The 17,364-nt window shown below is 41.2% G+C and overlaps 1 long non-coding RNA gene across 1 annotated transcript; it reads left to right on the forward strand.

Moving 5' to 3' along the window:
- The first annotated feature begins 3,350 nt into the window (after positions 1 to 3,350).
- Positions 3,351 to 13,489, forward strand: LOC146350318 (uncharacterized). Its single transcript, XR_014788833.1, has 3 exons — positions 3,351 to 3,529; positions 9,894 to 10,019; positions 12,275 to 13,489. It is a non-coding gene; the product is annotated as an uncharacterized LOC146350318 (long non-coding RNA).
- Positions 13,490 to 17,364: the final 3,875 nt, after the last annotated feature.

A 17,364-nucleotide genomic window follows, 5' to 3' on the forward strand; every position in this document is an offset into this window, starting at 1 on the left:
CCAGTAATAGAGACTTTATAATACGGGTTAAAACTCATAACCAGTAATAGAGAGGAGGTTTAACACCCATCATGTCTGTGTCACTTGTATTTTATCCTGTATAAGTGCATGTTAACCATTCACTCTTTTTTTAAAATCTATTTTTATTTTATTTTTATAAATGAAATAAACACTACCAACAATATAATCAGAATCTTCAGTTTCCAACAATACAGTATTCTAAGAAAAAGAAAAAAGGGAGGATGGCAAAAGAAGGAAGAGAAAGAAACAAAAAAGAAAAAAACGGAATTTTATTAAACTTCAATAAGAACAAACCAAATATCCAAATAGCCTTATAGCACAGAAATAGAAGCAAACAATCCATTTCCATTGGCCATAAATTACCATTCAGTTAATGAATATTAATAAACATTAAAGATTTAGCCAATAAAGAATAATAATAATAACATTAATCCTATAATGATATTATTAATAATACTAATAAAGGGGGGGGGAGAAGAAGTTTAAGAAAAGGATAAAAACAGGAACAAATCATTCATATATTTTAAGTAATATCATATCTAAAGTTATATTTATACATGTATACACATATACACACACAAATATGCACTTTATTACAATATAACATAAAAAAGAGGAGAAAGAAAAAAATGCAAACATTTATTTTGGCATATTCAGTATTGCCAAGAAATCTTATCAGCTAAAGCCCGAAAAACACTTCAAAAGAACAGTAAAAATGGCTAAGTTTCAACTCCGGAGGCTGAGAGAGTTGGTTCCCTTAATTTAGTTTTCATACCAATTAAAAATGCTTCTGCAGCATCAGGATCCAAAAATCTTTTCATCTAGCCTCCAGAAAGAATACAAAATGTAGCTGGATATTTAATATGATATTGCAGGTTAATTTGCTTTGCTAAACTTCTTGCCTTGGTAAATTGCCTTCTTCTGTCAGCGATTTCTTTAGTATAACCTTTCACTCTTATAGGAAAATATCAGTGGTGACAGCAAAATGTTCCTCAGCCTCAACCTGACTCCTGGTGGCTTGGTCCTCAGAGATAGGATGTGGAGGCACAGAGAGGTGCAATAAGGCCCCATTCATGGGGAAGGGATATACTTTATTGGCTTGGAGGTCAAGGAACTTGGCCCAGACTACAACCCCATTGCCATGAAGAAAAAAAAAGGCAAAATACTAGGGATGTATGAGAACTTTGTATTTGCTCCAAAACATGCAAGCATGCCCCATTCAAGACCCCAAACGCAAGCGCGAGGACGTGTCCACCAAAAATATTCACAAATTGTCAATGTGCTCATGTTCGTCTCGTTACCGATTCCCAGTTTGATTTGTGCAGATTTCCAAATTTCCTCAGTAGACTGACTCAGCCTAGAGATTCAATAGGCTTGGGGAGATTCGCACAAATCTCCCATTCAATCGCTGTTCGATATGCACAAATCTCCCATTTGCACAAAGTGAGCAACGAGTGTGAACGCGAACGGGAATCTGGCACAAGACAAGCAATGGGATGGTGTTCAGAGAATCCTAGTGATCTCAAACATTGCTTGTTCACCCTTCCCTACTAAATACACAGTACATTCCTACTAAATCATGCTTGAGAATCTTTATGGAAACTTATTTCCCAGGAGCTATGTAGTGCCTCTCATCTAGATCTTTCAAGATTTGCTGGAGCCAATCAGAATCAGTATTAAAGCAGGACAAGAAATATTCTGATCAGTGAGTGGCTGGTCCAGGCCCTTCTCTAGAACAGACAGCATGTGCTGGTGCAGTTAAAGTAGGACTTGCAGTTGGGAGACTTCCACATTTATGCTTATGTATGTGTTATGCTCTCTCAAGAATCACCAGTCCCAGAGTTCCTTGTGTGTAGGCAACAGGGAGGAACAAAGCACCATAACTGAGCTCAGGGGCAGTAGGAGCCAGGCCTGGTAGTAGGATTTACAGGTCCAAAATAGATGTGAGTAAATGTGTAGTGTATCAGGCAGTCAAAAATGTAAGGAGCTGAGACAAAGAGAACTAAAAGAAGTTTTTCAAAACAGACAAGACGTTTCTGAAGTCTCAGGCAATATACCAGGGTGGAACACTTGTGGCCTTCCAGATGTGTTTGCCTACAACTCCCACCAGCCAGCCTAGCTAATGGTGAGGAATTATGGGAATTGTAGGCCAAAGCATCTGGACACAGCCACACGTCGCCTGCATACACTAACTAGGGAAATCGAGCAAAAAATATGGTGAAAATTACCTGTGTTGGTGGTAATTGATGATGAAGGAAAGCTGCCAGATGCATCATGCAATTCCAATTGAATGCCCTCAAAAGACAGTTCATAACATCATTAGCCACCAACATATTCAGAAGAATGTTTACAAAAAGCAGGAGTAATGCTACACTATTTATATTTTTTTTATGATTTATATTTTTTTCAAAGATCCAGACTTGGGGTATAGGTCCCACCCACCCCCAGATAATTCATGGTTTTGGACTGAATAATGATAGGGAGAAAGAAAAACTTTAAAGTGACTTGGTCTATTTATACATTGTTAACAGCTTTATTGGTCCATTAGAATATATATATATATATATATATATATATATATATATATATTCTAATATATAGAATATATATATATATATTTAAAAATCAAAATAGTGACAGGATGGTACCTTTAATAGGACCAACAAATAGAATAAACTTTTGCACCCTTTAGTTAAGATTTCAGAAGACAAGATCTTACACATGAATTCAACGTCTGTGCGCTGCTTGTTCTGTTTTCTGTTTGGTTTTGTTGAAAGCTGTAGACAAACATTTTTAGACTGCCTAATTGAGTTGTCTAGGCCAGAAATGTTATTTGCGTATCTGACCTAGGAAAAACTGGATGAAAGGGGATATTTTACAGCAGAAAATCTACTATTAAAAGGTTAAAATGAAATTGCCATCACACCTAAACTAAGCAGAATATATCATGTTTCATGTAGAAATGGAATATATTTTACTCTTTGTCACTGCTATATCTTTCGAGAGTCTTGGGATCTGTTTTTAGTTTGGGGCTTGTTTGTTATGGCCCCTAGCTGCAGATGGTGAACAGACCTCAGCTCTGAGCTGCATTCCCAGATTGATAGAAATTAGCTTCTATCTTCCTTCCCCAGAGTGAAAAATGGCTTTGATTAAGCAGTATTAGAACTCTCTTAGGAACACACTCCTGTAAAAAAATGGCAGAGTTTCAAATTGCAATGCTCATGCTGATTTAATTAGGCAACCATAATGTTTAGAGAAAGGCATGCTGCTTTTATTGTTGACTGGCTCTACCAAATAGCAGCCACTTATACTTCCTGTTGACGTCAATCAGTGTTTTCCTTCTGGCTTCAAGGAGAGAAGGAGCATGTCTGTGATCATATGCCTGCAAAATCGTGGGTCCAAAATTATGAATTAAACAAAGACGAGGGTGACAACTGATCAATAGAATTCACATCTTTGCCTTCTTGATCTTGCTTGATAGAAAATATGCTCCTTTCACTGGGAAAAGGCAAGTATTACTGATCTGTCACGCAAAGTCACCTTTCCTGTGGGGCTGGGGTTGTTTGCTTTTAAAGATACTGAGATGAGGTGGGGGTTGGGGAATTACATTTCCGTACTGGAGAGATCCCCTAATCCTCGGAAGGGAATACTGTGTAATATGATAATATGGTGTGGTTTTGTTTGGTATTTTTAATGCAATGTTTTTTCAGTAAGGGGAAAGAGTACAGTGTGGAAGGAGCAGTGACAGTTCACAAGATCCATAGGCCCAATCTTGGAGATGTTCAAAGATAAACTGAGTCTATATTTTTAAAGAGCTGTCTTTTGGAGAAAGGAAACAGGAAAATTGGGGCAGGGGAATGGAATAAAGACGCTGTAACTCTGAAGAGAAGCACTCTGTACTACAACTTTTTGTTTCGGGGCCCTGGCATTTGTGTACTGCAAACATATATTTGTGTACTGCAAACATATATCTATATCTTATATCTGTATCTATAAACATGTAGAAGTCACTCCATGTGTAAGTTAGTTGGTCAGAGGCACTTCTGAGGAATAACCATATTATCTGAAACATGGAGAGCCCCCCACCTCCCCCGATTGCCATTCTGAACTGTTGTTCCAGAATTTTCCTGTGCGTAATCTCCACTGAACTCAGTGGGACTTATGTCTGTGTTATGTCATGCTTCAAACCCAAACAAAAATACTAAGGAGTAAGTCCCATTGTGTTCATTGGATCTTATTTATGTATTCAGTATATGAGTCACCCTACAGCCAAAGCTGTCCCGGCAACATACATAATAAAAGCAAAACCAATAACACCAATAATAAACATATTAAAATCTATTATTTTAAAAACAGCAACAAAAATTCAGCAAAAGAAGATAAGTAACTAAACAGCTAAAAACAGAGATGATTTTAAAATCCTGTATTACATATATTAAAAATAATGCAAACAGCAGTTCGAATATGTTTAAAAGGTCTGGGAGAATAGAAAGGTCTTTGCCTGGCACTGAAAAATCAGCAAAGTAGGCTGCAGGCAGGCCTTTAGAGAGGGCATTCCACTGCAGAAAAGGTCTGCTCACCAATAGGCACCACTGAACCTCAGTGTGTGGGGGCACTTGAAGCAAGTCCTCAGCTGACAATCTCAGGGCATGGGTAGGAACATATGGGAAGAGGCGGTCCTTACTGTGGCCTCAAGCCGTGAAGGACTTTGTAGGGTAACAACAGCACCTTGAATTGGGCCTGGAAATGTCTGAAGGCCCACTACTTCTGAAACATGTATAGAATTGCATTGCAAATCCTTGTTTAAAGAGTCAGAGTTTAGGAGTTAGATGTTTGTTACAGACTTGAAAATACAAAAAGTCATCCTCCGCTGATTATTTATATTTGATTATAGTCTTCATTTGTTTTTAAGAACAGAAGAATAGTTCTGGCTACTTTGACCAAAAGTCCTCTGAGTCCAGCATTTTGTTTCCCACAGTGGCCAGCCAAGAAGAAGTCCCAACTTACCTTTCCCATCGGTCAATGGACCTTCATAAGAAAAGGTGCCCCTCCCACCCTGGTTTGAGAAGGGGGATTGGGAGAGTTGCATGGATGGACATCTTCTGGAATTGGATTGGCTCCAAAAATAAGATGAACTGTTTCCAATGCGGGGTGGTGGGGGGACTTCAGCTTATTTTCTGAACCAATCCAAAGTGAGCTGGGGAGGAGTCATCCCTCACTAGATCAATGATAACAGAGAAAGATGCTTAAGACTGATCATGTCATCTTCCCAGGGCACTGCATTATTCCAGAGGTCTACATTAATTTAAACTAGTAAACTCTCTTTCTTTAAATGCTCCTTAGCTAAAATATTGGCTTTTCTCCCCTGATTGGCAGGTTCTGTGACTCAGTTGGTAACTGGGGTGTAGTTTGGGATCAGGGCACCATGCTGATGAAGCATATGCAAATGTGAATGTTTAATAACTGTTTTATTAGCTGCCCAGTAGGGAATAGATATTTAGTAATGAGCATGCCTTCCCTCTAAGTTTCTCTTATTCACTTTAAAATATTCTTAGGTTCTTCTTCAAAAAGATTTTAAAAGCCCAGAATGGGAGTTTTGGTAACTGGATTGAAAAGTTTGCTTCCTTTATCAGAATGACCCCAGGCAACTTTGGGTTTAAAACATGCCTTTCTTGTTATTATTTCCTAATATGCCCAAGATGATCAGCGATGCTACATAATATAAGGATCCTGAGAATCAGTACTACACATTGATGATAAACCATCCTTGATTTCAAATGGAACTATGGACAGGACTAGTGATGTACCAGAATTTCATTTCAGTTTGTTAAACATCAGAATGTGCCCCAGTCGCAACTCTGAATCCCAAATGCATTTTGGGAGCAAAGCTCGCATATTCCCAAGCTTGTGATTACTTTCACAAAATGCATTCATTAGAAAAATGCACATGTAAACCATGCTTATTTGGGGGTGTAGTGGGACACCAGAAGAACTGGCAGGAGTCAGAGTTGGACTGACACAGTGTCCTGTATGCAGTTTGAATGCATGGAGACTTGTTAGCTTAACATGGTGAGTAGATTTGAGCAGGCTTTAGCTAGCCAAGGTAGGCCCCTTGTATAATAGGCAGTGTTTTGGTGGGCCTCTTCCATGCTAATTGGTATCAAGCAAGTACAGCTGCATATGTCAAAAATTCTGTGAAGCCTTTACCCGGTTACCTCATCCTTCTAAGATAAGGGTGTAGTATCGCACCCCTGAGCTGAGCAACTGACCTCTCCTATGTTGGAATGTTGGGGCCTCTTTCTCATGGGAAAAGTAATTTATTTCCCAGGCTGCAATGCTTTGAGCACCTTCTAGAATATGAGAGATGGCTGTATAAGCTTAGCACAAAGGAAAACCAATTTGGTCTTGCTCCAAGTGGGAATACGTGCTGTGAGGCGGCGTTAGGGGTCACTGTACAATCTCCTAGGTGTCCCTGATTGTCAAGCAGCAGTAGTTAGCTGCAGTTAGGGCTGGTTAAACAAGAGAAAAGGGAATCAGGGCAGGGCTCTTTAAATGGATCTAGGACTCTGAGGGAAGAGGAAAAGGTGGGGCAGAAGCACAGGATAAAAGACTGAAGGCTAGAAACTCAAGGAAGGAGTAAAGAGGCTCAGGATGAGTGGCTGAAAGGAGCAACCAGAGGAACAAAGATTGGAAGGTAAAGAAGGGGAGAGGAGGAAGGGGAGAATAGCAGCTAGATTTCCTTGAAGGCCAGGACCTAAAGCAGAGGAGGGTCTACTAGCAAACCCAGAAGAGACCTACCTGTGCAGTCTGCAGCTGTCAGAAGCCTACAGGAACAGGTGGATGCTGGCTTAATTCCTCAGCAAGCACTGGAACACATCATCTTTACTCTGCAGCTACTCATCCACCTCAAGCAGCAGTATGTAAGCAGTCCTTCAGATTCTACAGCCACTGCCCTAGGGTTGTGCATTCCAAACCTACAGCTACCTGCACTTTCAGCTTGCTCTGGCAGTTCCTTACCAGTATTGCCCTGAGAGTGTCCATCCTAGCACTGAAGCTACTGACCTCATGTTGTGACCTTGCAGATGCTTGCTGTTATTGATCAAGAGACTCAGTGCCTTATCCTAGAACTACTTACTACAGGTACCAAGAGGGGAACCTGATCCTGCAGCTACTGATTTGACTGATCCTGTACTGTAACAGGAAATAATAAAGTTTGTAACTGCTGCATTTATGTGGTCCCCATAGTCAATTGGGATGAACAGAGGGACATGTTCCCCTTGGCAGAGAGGGCACACTTTGTGACATGTGTGCTACCAGCCTGGAAAAACTTGCTGGTCCTAAGGGAAAGTCTTCACTTCAGATGGCATGGGCACCCATAGGAGGCCCTTAACTGAAGATGTTAATGTAGGGGTAGGTACATGTGGACACAAACAGTCTTTCATGTATCACAATCCCACCACCATCACAGGCATGTCTGGTGGGAACACAGGAGAGGGCCTTTGTGGTGGCTGCCCTAAGGCTCTGGAACTCGCTTCTCAGGGAGGTGAGAGTGGCACCCTCCTTGATTGTTTTTACAGGCAAGTAAAAACTTTCTTGTTCCAGCAGGCCTTTAGGGATAGCTAGTCTGGACCTGTGAGAACAGGGCAGATGGATACTATATTTCCTGTTGTCTTTTAATGTTTTGATGTTTTATACAATTTTAATATTATTGATGATTTAATTATATTTTTAACTTTTGTATACTTCTATTTATAGGTTTTAATTGTACGAGTTTTAATGTTGTAAAGATGCCTTGTGTCCCAGTATTGGGGGGAGGGGGAGGTGGGATATAAATATAATTAATAATAATAATATAATATCCTGGTCTAACCTATGGTGGTCTTTAGAAGTCAAAAGCAGCACTCAGAATTTTGCCCAGGAAAAGAATGGGAACCAGTGTAGTTGGCATAGCACAGGCTTAATATAATCATAAAACCCACTCCCACTTAGTAATCTAGCAGCCACTAATTGCAGTTTCTGAACAGTCTTCAGTGGCAGATCCATGTATAGCATATTACATTAATCTGGAGGTTTCAAGAGTATAGGTGACTGAGGCCAGACGATCTGTGTCCAGGAAGGTTGCAGCTGGTGTACCAGCCTAAGCTGGTGAAAGTCTATCTGTACCACAAAGGCAACTTGCACTTCTGGTCACAAACATGGATGAAGAAGCATCCCAAAGTTGTGAAGCTGTTCCTTCAAGGTACAATGTAACCCCATCTAGCACAGGTGGACAATGCTCCCTTGGGCAGATAAATAACAATCTCTCTGCTTTGTCTGGATTGAGCTGTAGTGTATTGGCTGTAATTCAGTCCATCACCATGGGCAGGCACTAATTTAGCATTTCTATCACTTCACCTTAATTTGATGAAAAGGAGAAGCAGATGTCATCCACATATTTATGACAGGTTATTTGATCTCTACATATTTATGTAGAGATTAAATAACATGGGGGACAAAACAGAACCCTGTAAGAACCCATAGCATAAATGCCAAGGAGTCGAGCAGTAGTTCTCTGGAACAGCCTTCCAGAATCCAGAAACCCAGGTAGGAACAGAATCACTTCAACTCAGTGCCTCTAATTCTCACCATGGCCAGGCTAACCAGAAAGATGCCATGGTGTATGGCAGCATTCCCACACCTGACACCTTCCAGATGTTTTGAACTCCCATCAGTCTTGGCCAGCATGGCCATCAGTCAAGAATGCTGGGAGCTGTAGTCCCAAACAACTGGAGGGCATTAGGTTGGGGAATTGTGGGGTATGGTATCTAGGGATGGACGGACCCACCCCTGTCTGGTATCGGTGGGCACCTGCTGAATCACTGCCCTACTCAAGCCCCCCTCCGACCTGCACTCATGCCCCCCTGAGCTCACTGAGCCACCCGCACTCACCCTGGATCCTAGCTGCGAGCAGCCACCATTTTTTTGCCAAACTTATTGTTATGGGGATAAAAGGAGGCAATTAAAATGTGCATATTCAAATATGCGCAAATTCAGGCTGGGGAAGCTTGATGTACGCAATATTAGTGGCGTGAATTGGCCATTTATGCCTCTAATATTGCATAGATCAGCCTTTCCTAGCCAGAATTTGCACATATTTAAATATGCACGTTTTAATTACCTCTTTTCCATAAAAATAAGCTTGGCAAAATGGCAGGTCCAAGTGAGTGTGTGGAATGTCCGGGAGGGCACAAGCAAGGGTGAAAGAGGCCAGAGCCTTGGTGGGCATGGTCAGGAGGCATGGTCAGGGGAGAGCCCAATGGACTCCTGGACCCAGTCGGGTGTCTGTGCCATCCCTAATGGTATCAAAAGTTGCTTAGAGGTCTAGGAGAATCAACATGATTGCACTCTCCCTGTCTTTATCTTGGCATAGGTCATCCAGGAGCGTGACCAAAGGAGTCTATGCACCAAAAACAAACCTGAACTCAGATTTAAATGGTTCTAGAACTCAGCCTCATTCAAGAATGCCTGTAGTTGCAAAACAAACCCATAGTTGAGTAGCTTCCACAGGAAGGAAATATTAGCAACTGGTTGCTAATCATAAAGGTCTTCTAGGTTCAGAGAAACTTTCTTCGGAAGTGATCGAACTAGAGCTGTATACAAATGGCCTCTCAAAATTCTCCACATTATTTGTGGGCAGAGAAATGGGGGTGGGGGGGGTGAATTTCACCAAATTTCTCCGAGGGGAGGAGAAATTCTCCAGCGGTTTCTCATAGATAGGACTCACATTTGGCAGGGGTTGTAGCACAGCTTCTTTCTTTTTCCCTAAGAGTTTTTGGTTTTTTTCTGTTACTGCTATAAGTATTGAGGCTTTCACTTTTCTGCATCATTTGCAGGTAGGGATGTTGCGGGTGCCCAACTGGGTCCAGGAGTCCATCGCCCCCACCCACGACCCCCAGACTGTGCCTGCTGAGACGCTGTCCTCCCTCACCCCCTGCTCACACTGTCCTTCGATATTAGAGGTAAAATGCCTTTAATATTGTGCATATTAAGCTTTCTCAGCCCCAAACCACACATATTTAAATATGCACATTTTTGAACTCCCTTTTTTACCCAGAAAACAAAGGCAGGAAAATGGCTGGTACTCACCAGACGGGATTGTGGTGAGTCTGGACAACTCAACGAGCTTGTGGGCAGCCCGAGCGCAGGTCTGGGGGGTGGGGCCAGTGGGGATGATGCTTCAGCAGGCACCTGGAGAACCCGGGCTGGGGTGGGTTCTAACATCCCTATTCGCAGGGCATTTTATAATTTATTTTGGTGGTGTTTGTGAGCTTACCTAACCACTGCGATGTGGTGAGGGGTGCTGCATGCGTGCGTTTTCTTTCTATTACACATCTTCCAATTGCTCTGCAGCCTCCCAGGCTGCCTGTGCTTTCTGATCTGAAAAAGCCCTATGGGAGGAATTATTTTATTATGTCTTCCCCTGGGCTTTAGTTGAAGTGTGGGAAGCTGAAGAAGGTAGAGGCTGCCACAGATGATTGTACAATGAAAGATAGGCCACGTGTGCACTGTACTCAGCCACCTCATTAGTAAAGTAAATACTAGAACCCTGGGCCCAACCCATGAGAATTTCTCTGAAATTTCTTTTCCTTTGAATGTCTTTTTGAAAGCAATTTATTTTCTATCAAACTGAATGAGAATCATCTAAATTTAGCACTAGATCAAGCCACTATCTCTTTTAAAGCAGATGGTACTGCTCCCTCTCTCAAGGAGGCATTTATCACTTCCTGGACCCAGCTGGTCAATCCCTTCCTGCTCAGTGTAATGAAACATGGAGGACAAGGCGTGAGTACACACGAAGTGGGCTTCACTTGTCCAAGCATGCTGTCCATATTTTCAGATCTCAAGAACTGAAAATCTGAAATGCGTGTAATCACACAGGAACAAATAGAGATCTGAACTGATCTGATTCAATTTTCACATTAAAGTCACAGCAGTTTCAGTCTCAAAACCAGGACAAAACACAGACTGGAATGGATCTAAACCATTTTCATCTAGAAACAGCTCTAGGTAGTTATGCATGTTAAGATACCACTTTGCCCAAAATGACATAATGATGGATGCTAGAATCCAATAGTTGTTCTAACAATTTGAACCACTCTAGAATAGTTGTTCAAATTGGGTGGATCCGGGGTGGGTTTTGAAAGAGTGAATGAACTTCTAGGGCTGTGGGAATGACATTCTCTCTCAGAGAGGCATTACTCACTTTTGACACTCAAGCAGAGAAGCCAGACCTGTCAGATGAGATTAGCCAGGGTAGTCAAAGGTCAAGAGTATAGGTGGCAGACTTTAATCCTCCAAATAATCTGTCCAGGTCCTCAGACTGCACAACTGAGAACTGTACAGAATTAAGCATGGACAAATCAGTCTTTTTCCAATCTTTATATGTCCATTCTATCCCGTTTCAACATTAACCTGTGAATTATTCTGCCTATGTTTTTTTAAAAGAGAACAACTGCATGAAAGTTTGCATTTAAATACATATTTTAAAGCATATGTATTAAGATTTCCCTTAAATCATATTGTTTTCAATGATTTTTGGTCAGAGCTCGGCCAAAGTTTCACTCCTCCCTGCTTTCATGGGACCCCGCTGCTGTGAAAGTTTAGCAACTTTTGGGAAGACAGCAAAATCTAAAACTTTTAGGGAGTGGGATTATCCTTAGAGACAAAGCGACAGAGGGTTTGTTTCTCCTGTTTCCGTTTGACAACCCCCCACCCTTTGCTGCCGCCTGCCGCACAAATTTTAAACAGGTGCTAAGGCAGCCCAGTAGGGACTCCTTTTTAATTTAAACAGAATGCCCCATCAGGAGTGACGTTACATCTTGATGACTCCCATAATGTGTAACTGATCTGTAAAGCAGTTCTGAGTCATACGGAACTTAGAATAGGTTATACGTTAAAGAAACTATCTTCAACAAGTCACTGAACAGAGGAACTATCATGGCATTTCAGACTGAAGGACTGTTCACATGTTTCATAACTTAATTGTGTTAATATTCTGTGTATGACCTAATTGTTTTTAATTAGAATTTTATAGTTCTATAGTTGCCAACTGTATTCGGTTATAGATTCATGGGAATACAAATACTAATTAACGTACTTACATTTTTTTCCTATTATTTTAAGAATATCAGCAGACATCTACCATTTCCACAGTTGATCTCCAAAGATTCTGTTTTTTTTTTTTTCTTTTATGTTTTGTCAAACTTAATTCTAGGAAGAAACGAAACTCAACATGTATTCTAGGATGCTCCCAGAATATGAGCTAGAATCCTGCTCTAGCTGCACACAACAACTGGATGAATATCTCCATATGCAACTAAAAATGCAGCTGGCCAGTTTAACAGAGGTCAATGTGGATGTAGACATATATCCAGATGTAAGTCAATATATACTTAAGTTGTGTGCTGATGCTTCTGTACACAATGTCTCCTGTCCTGGGTCACCTGGGATCCCGCATTTCTGTAGGCATGCACCACTCCTCCCCACCACCACTTTGGATTGCTCTGCTCGTTAATGTATTTCCCACTTTAGGAAGTTTTCATCTAAAAGTTTCACGAAGTGCAGATACTTTTTGGAGCAGAAACCAAGGATTAAAATCTGTACAGGTATACATCCACTCATGTGCAATAGTTCCCCGAGTGTAAAAATACTATTAATAGCCAGGAAAAGGCAGCATTTACCAGCAGTGTAGCACCTTTCATCAGTTTATTTAAAATGCAGTGCTGGGTCAGCCATTAAAGTATTTTACAGAGAGAAGAATGGGATGTGTAATGTATAATAAAAGTTGTCAGTTTGCCTTCTTTGAAGCACATGGCCCAGAGTTAACATAAAGGAAATGTAAATGTCCTTGGGGAGTAAATTGGCATTTGGAATATGTTTGAACCAGATTTGGAATGCCTGAAAATAACAGGTGATTATATGGTTTGCAGTTCAATGTAAACCATGTGTATCACTGCCTACCTTAATATATAGGAAAAAGTTCAAACAGCCTACAGTGCACAGCTTGTAAGAGAATGTGTGCTTTGCCACCTATAAATTAGACCGCCATTTTTTTGGTTGAAAAAAGAATTAATACACTGCACAAATTTTAAACAGGTTTAGTTTTCTCATTAACTAACCCATTTGAAAGGGGTCATGGTTTAGTTATACTAAATAGAACACAAACCTGTGGCTTTAGTTCAGGGGTGCAGAATCTCTGGCCCACAGGCCTAATCCAGCCCATGGGGCAACCCAATCTGCCCTGTGCAACCTTTTGGAGTTCTTCCAGTGTGTGGGGCTTAAGCTCCAAGCCATGCCCCCTGGAAGAATGCCGTGAGAGTTCATCCCCCCCTTCTCTGCATCCCTCAAGAGAGCCAACTATTTCAGCCATACTTCAGCTAAATTAAAATGTTGAAAAAGTTCGTGTTGGGAGAAATTTCCAAAGATTTAGAAAGAAAGAAAGAAAGAAAGAAAGAAAGAATCAATTCAAGAGCACTAGGAGAATTTCTAGGAGGGGTGTGTGTGCAGGGCTGGCACATGAGGCAGATTCCTATTTTAGAGCTTTACGCCCTGTTGTTGTTGTTTTCATTGGCATAATATATTGCTGTCCCAAATGCTGTCAGTGCCTGGAAAAGTGAAAATATAGTTCAATGGTTTTTAAGGATCCTGTTTCATGTCGACTGAAGAACTGCTCAGTGCTCATCCCTACTCTTTAGAAACATAATGGAATCCATGTAAACTTCTGTCATCAAAAAGGTCAAAAACGATAAAGTTAACACTCAGATTCATAGCAGTTCAAGGTAGACCTATAGAATATTTTATAGCAGGAATTTAGAATGTGTTAAAACACTTTGTCCAGCATTTTTGAGCCTGCTGAATCTCAGTGCTTGTTAAAGCAGTGGCTATTTAGCTCGGAGGTGGTAATGCAGCCATTTATTTCAGGAAGAAGAAAAATCCATCATTATTATTTGTCCATTTCTTTCACTTAAAAACAACTGATGAGAGTTTCTAACTTGAAAATTAGTGAGAGAAACAGCACCCTTGATGTTGAATAACTGCAGTAAATGTCTTCCGAAGCTCATTTTTATGGCCATGATATAAATCCTTTAAACAAGGAGCTTCTAATGGAAATGCCTACGTAGGCTAGAGTGCTCCTGTAATTGCATTTGAGATTCATTTTTACTAAGAATTATCTCTTTGAATTGCAACGAAGGAAAATATTTGATGCTATAAAGCATCTTGTGCCTTTTCAGTGTCATGCCCTAATGCTGTTACAGAGGTAATAATTGTTATATATATATATATATAACATTTAGTGGAGAAATATGGTAAGTTGAGTATATGCATTTATTTCGTATTTGTGGTGGCAATTTTTATGATTTATCTGTTGTGTTTAAATAGTAACCTTGTGTCTAGACTAGTTCAAAAAATGACTGAGAAGAGACAGGAATACACTTCATGAATACTTTAGAGGGGTTAACGTGGTGGTGGTAGAAGAAGTGTGTGTGTGTGTGTGTGTGTGTGAAGACATGGTAATGATTTGATGTTAACACATGCTAATTATTCATTATTTTCCATTGCTTGGTTCAGGTTGGAGGGCATGCTCTAATTAGGGAGGAAAATCATTCTTTGTGAATTCCAATATGAACTGACCTGATCTATAACTTCTGGACTAATTGTGCTGATGGAAGCACAGTTATCCATTAGATTTCACACTTTTCTGAATGTTGAGATGCATTTCCTGGCTCAAAAATTATACCAAAATGCAAGTATAATCAATGTGCATTCTAGATCAAATATGTTTAGAAATGTGTATTGTGTGAGAAAATATGTTAAAAACGTGCTTAAATATGCATTTTTGTGTGGTCAGTTATTCAGATTAATGTGGAAATGGGATGAGAGGGATTTATGACCAAACACATGTGAAACTGGCATGATGTGGAAATGGACAGATCCATCTATCCCTAGCTCTAATAAAGCATGAATGCATGCACCCAAATTTCAGAGTGGGGCAGATTACACCCATCAGCAGACAGCAAAGGCTTCTCTGAATTTATACCTCAGGAGACACAGTCCCTTCATCACTAGTATGGGCGCCGCACTTTCTGTTTTGCTCCATGTTCTAACAGAAGTGAAGCTAAAGACCTACCAGCAAATGCTGTGATAACAGGATTTCTCCTAAGATGATATTTCTTAGCAGGTTGCCTCTAAGGAGAGAGGTTCAGAAGATACGGGTGGCAAATAAGAGGTGGCTTGCTCTTTCTCCTTCCAGTTAAAGTGGCTGTTTTCTCTCCTGTTGCCCCCACTCTTCTTCTCATCCCACTTTAGCTTCCCAGTACCACTCCTTAAATGGGAGTTCTTGATGTATGAAGAACAGGATGATCTGCAGCTGTGCAGCACTTCAGATAGAGAAGCAAAATGCTAGAATAGCCTTCCAAAATAGTTATAGGAGCAGTTATGGAACCATCTTTGTTTTAAAACAAAGCTGGACTAGTGCATTTAGGGAGCAATCCTGTGGCTTGCTGGGGGCGTTCCGGGGCAGGGAGAGCGTAGCTGCCTGTATGACACTATGTGTCATACAGCAGCCTCCTTCTCCACTCCATGCTCCCGTGGCTGGTCAGCTGCAATCGGCTGTCTAGCAGAAAAAGCAGGGCAGGAGAAGCATGAAGGCAACAATCCCGTCCATGCATCTCCTGCCCTGCTTTGGATAGGCGATAGCATCAGAGTTCGGAGGCGGCCACCTATCTAGGTAGGGTTGCGCCCTTAGTGAGCTATGTAGTCCTGTGGCCTCAGCTGGTGTTGGTCTGTGCTTTTAAAGTTTGTCTTCTGGGCATCCAGGAAAAAAGCCCAATTAATATACAGGAGTGTGGCTCAAGTACACTGATGCTCCCTAGTATGATTGCTGTAGAAGGATGGGCAACTTCCAGGGGTCGGGGTCTGCACCCCTAACCCCTGCCAAAGTTACTGCTGCTGACGAAATTGCCACCAAATGTGCCATGGTAGTGGCAAAAAAGGGTTGTACCCTTAAAGGCAGCCTAAAAATAATGTTCATTGCTTTTTTAAATGAAGCTGTTTTGTAAGGAAACAAGGCATGCAGTGAGTGTGCACCTTGTTTGTGTTGGGAATTTTGCAACCTTGTTGTCTGCAAGTTACCGGAAGGGGGCAGTGTTGCAGTTAGTTAGTTAATGCATGGGCATAGCTAGCCTTAGGATCTCTATGGCCTGCAGTGTGGTTCCTCCTTCCTGCTCCTTCCCTTCCCTTTTTCTCTTTGACCTTCTCCATTGCTGGGACCACTGGCTCGTTTTCTCACTCCTGCCTGTGTAAAGGAACACAAAGAAATGGACTGAACAAGCCCTTTTTGAAACTATATGTTGTACCTGCATTTTAATGCAAGGAACTGTAAGTAAACCATTTTACCTTTTCTTCACCAAAAGAAAAGGGTCTCCCCCCCCCTTTTAATTAAAATTGCCTTTTGTTTGCATGTGGGACTGGTAAATGCTCATTTTGTTTTGCCTTTTGTTTTTCTGTGCTAACTGGCTTTTTATCAAGAGGCAGCAGCAATACCACATCATTCCCATCAGTTTGCAAACAGAATTGCACACCCAGGAGGCTTTGGGGAGTGCAATTCTGCTTGCGTATAACTCACACACTCCCCACACACCTCATTTCTCTGTGAAAATGGCATTGTGTTGCTGCCACAAGCTGCAAATTTGGCAGCGGCAGAGGATGCTGCAAAATTGGCTAGAAGAGGCACGTGCAGGTTGTGTGTTGCCCACAGGATGCATGCTGCCCACCACTGCTGGAGAGCAAGCATTGGACCTGTAGCACAATATATCATGGACTTCAGGCGTTATTTAAAGTGACATCACACTATTATATATGATCAGCCCTCTGTTTGTGGGAAGACCTCTAACTGTGAGTAATTTACATCAGTATCCTCGTGCACTCTATCCCCATCCCATCCATAGGATTGGAGGCTCTGTTGTTTCACAAATTGCTACACAATTTGTTGTCTCCCCCCAAAAGTAGCTCGCAGCTGGTCTGGCAAATGACAATTTCCAAACCAGGCATCCCAAACTAGGACTCCTGAAGTCTGTATGCTGCATGAAGAGAGGCATAGTGCACCACTGTACCAATCCTAAGGGGGTATATTTATTTATTCTTATTCCATCCAGGGGACAAAGAACTATAATGTTAAAAGGTTTTTTTTATTACAAATCCATAATACATTCTAGTTTCCTTTCTTTCTCTACAGTGACATAAAGTCAATGATTCATGAAGATACCCAATGTCTTGAAAAGCTATTTACCTTACAGCCAATGCTAG

The sequence above is a fragment of the Heloderma suspectum genome, chromosome 3 (assembly GCF_057233095.1).
Source record: "Heloderma suspectum isolate Gila_16-S chromosome 3, 16-S_ref, whole genome shotgun sequence".
NCBI lineage: Eukaryota > Metazoa > Chordata > Lepidosauria > Squamata > Helodermatidae > Heloderma > Heloderma suspectum.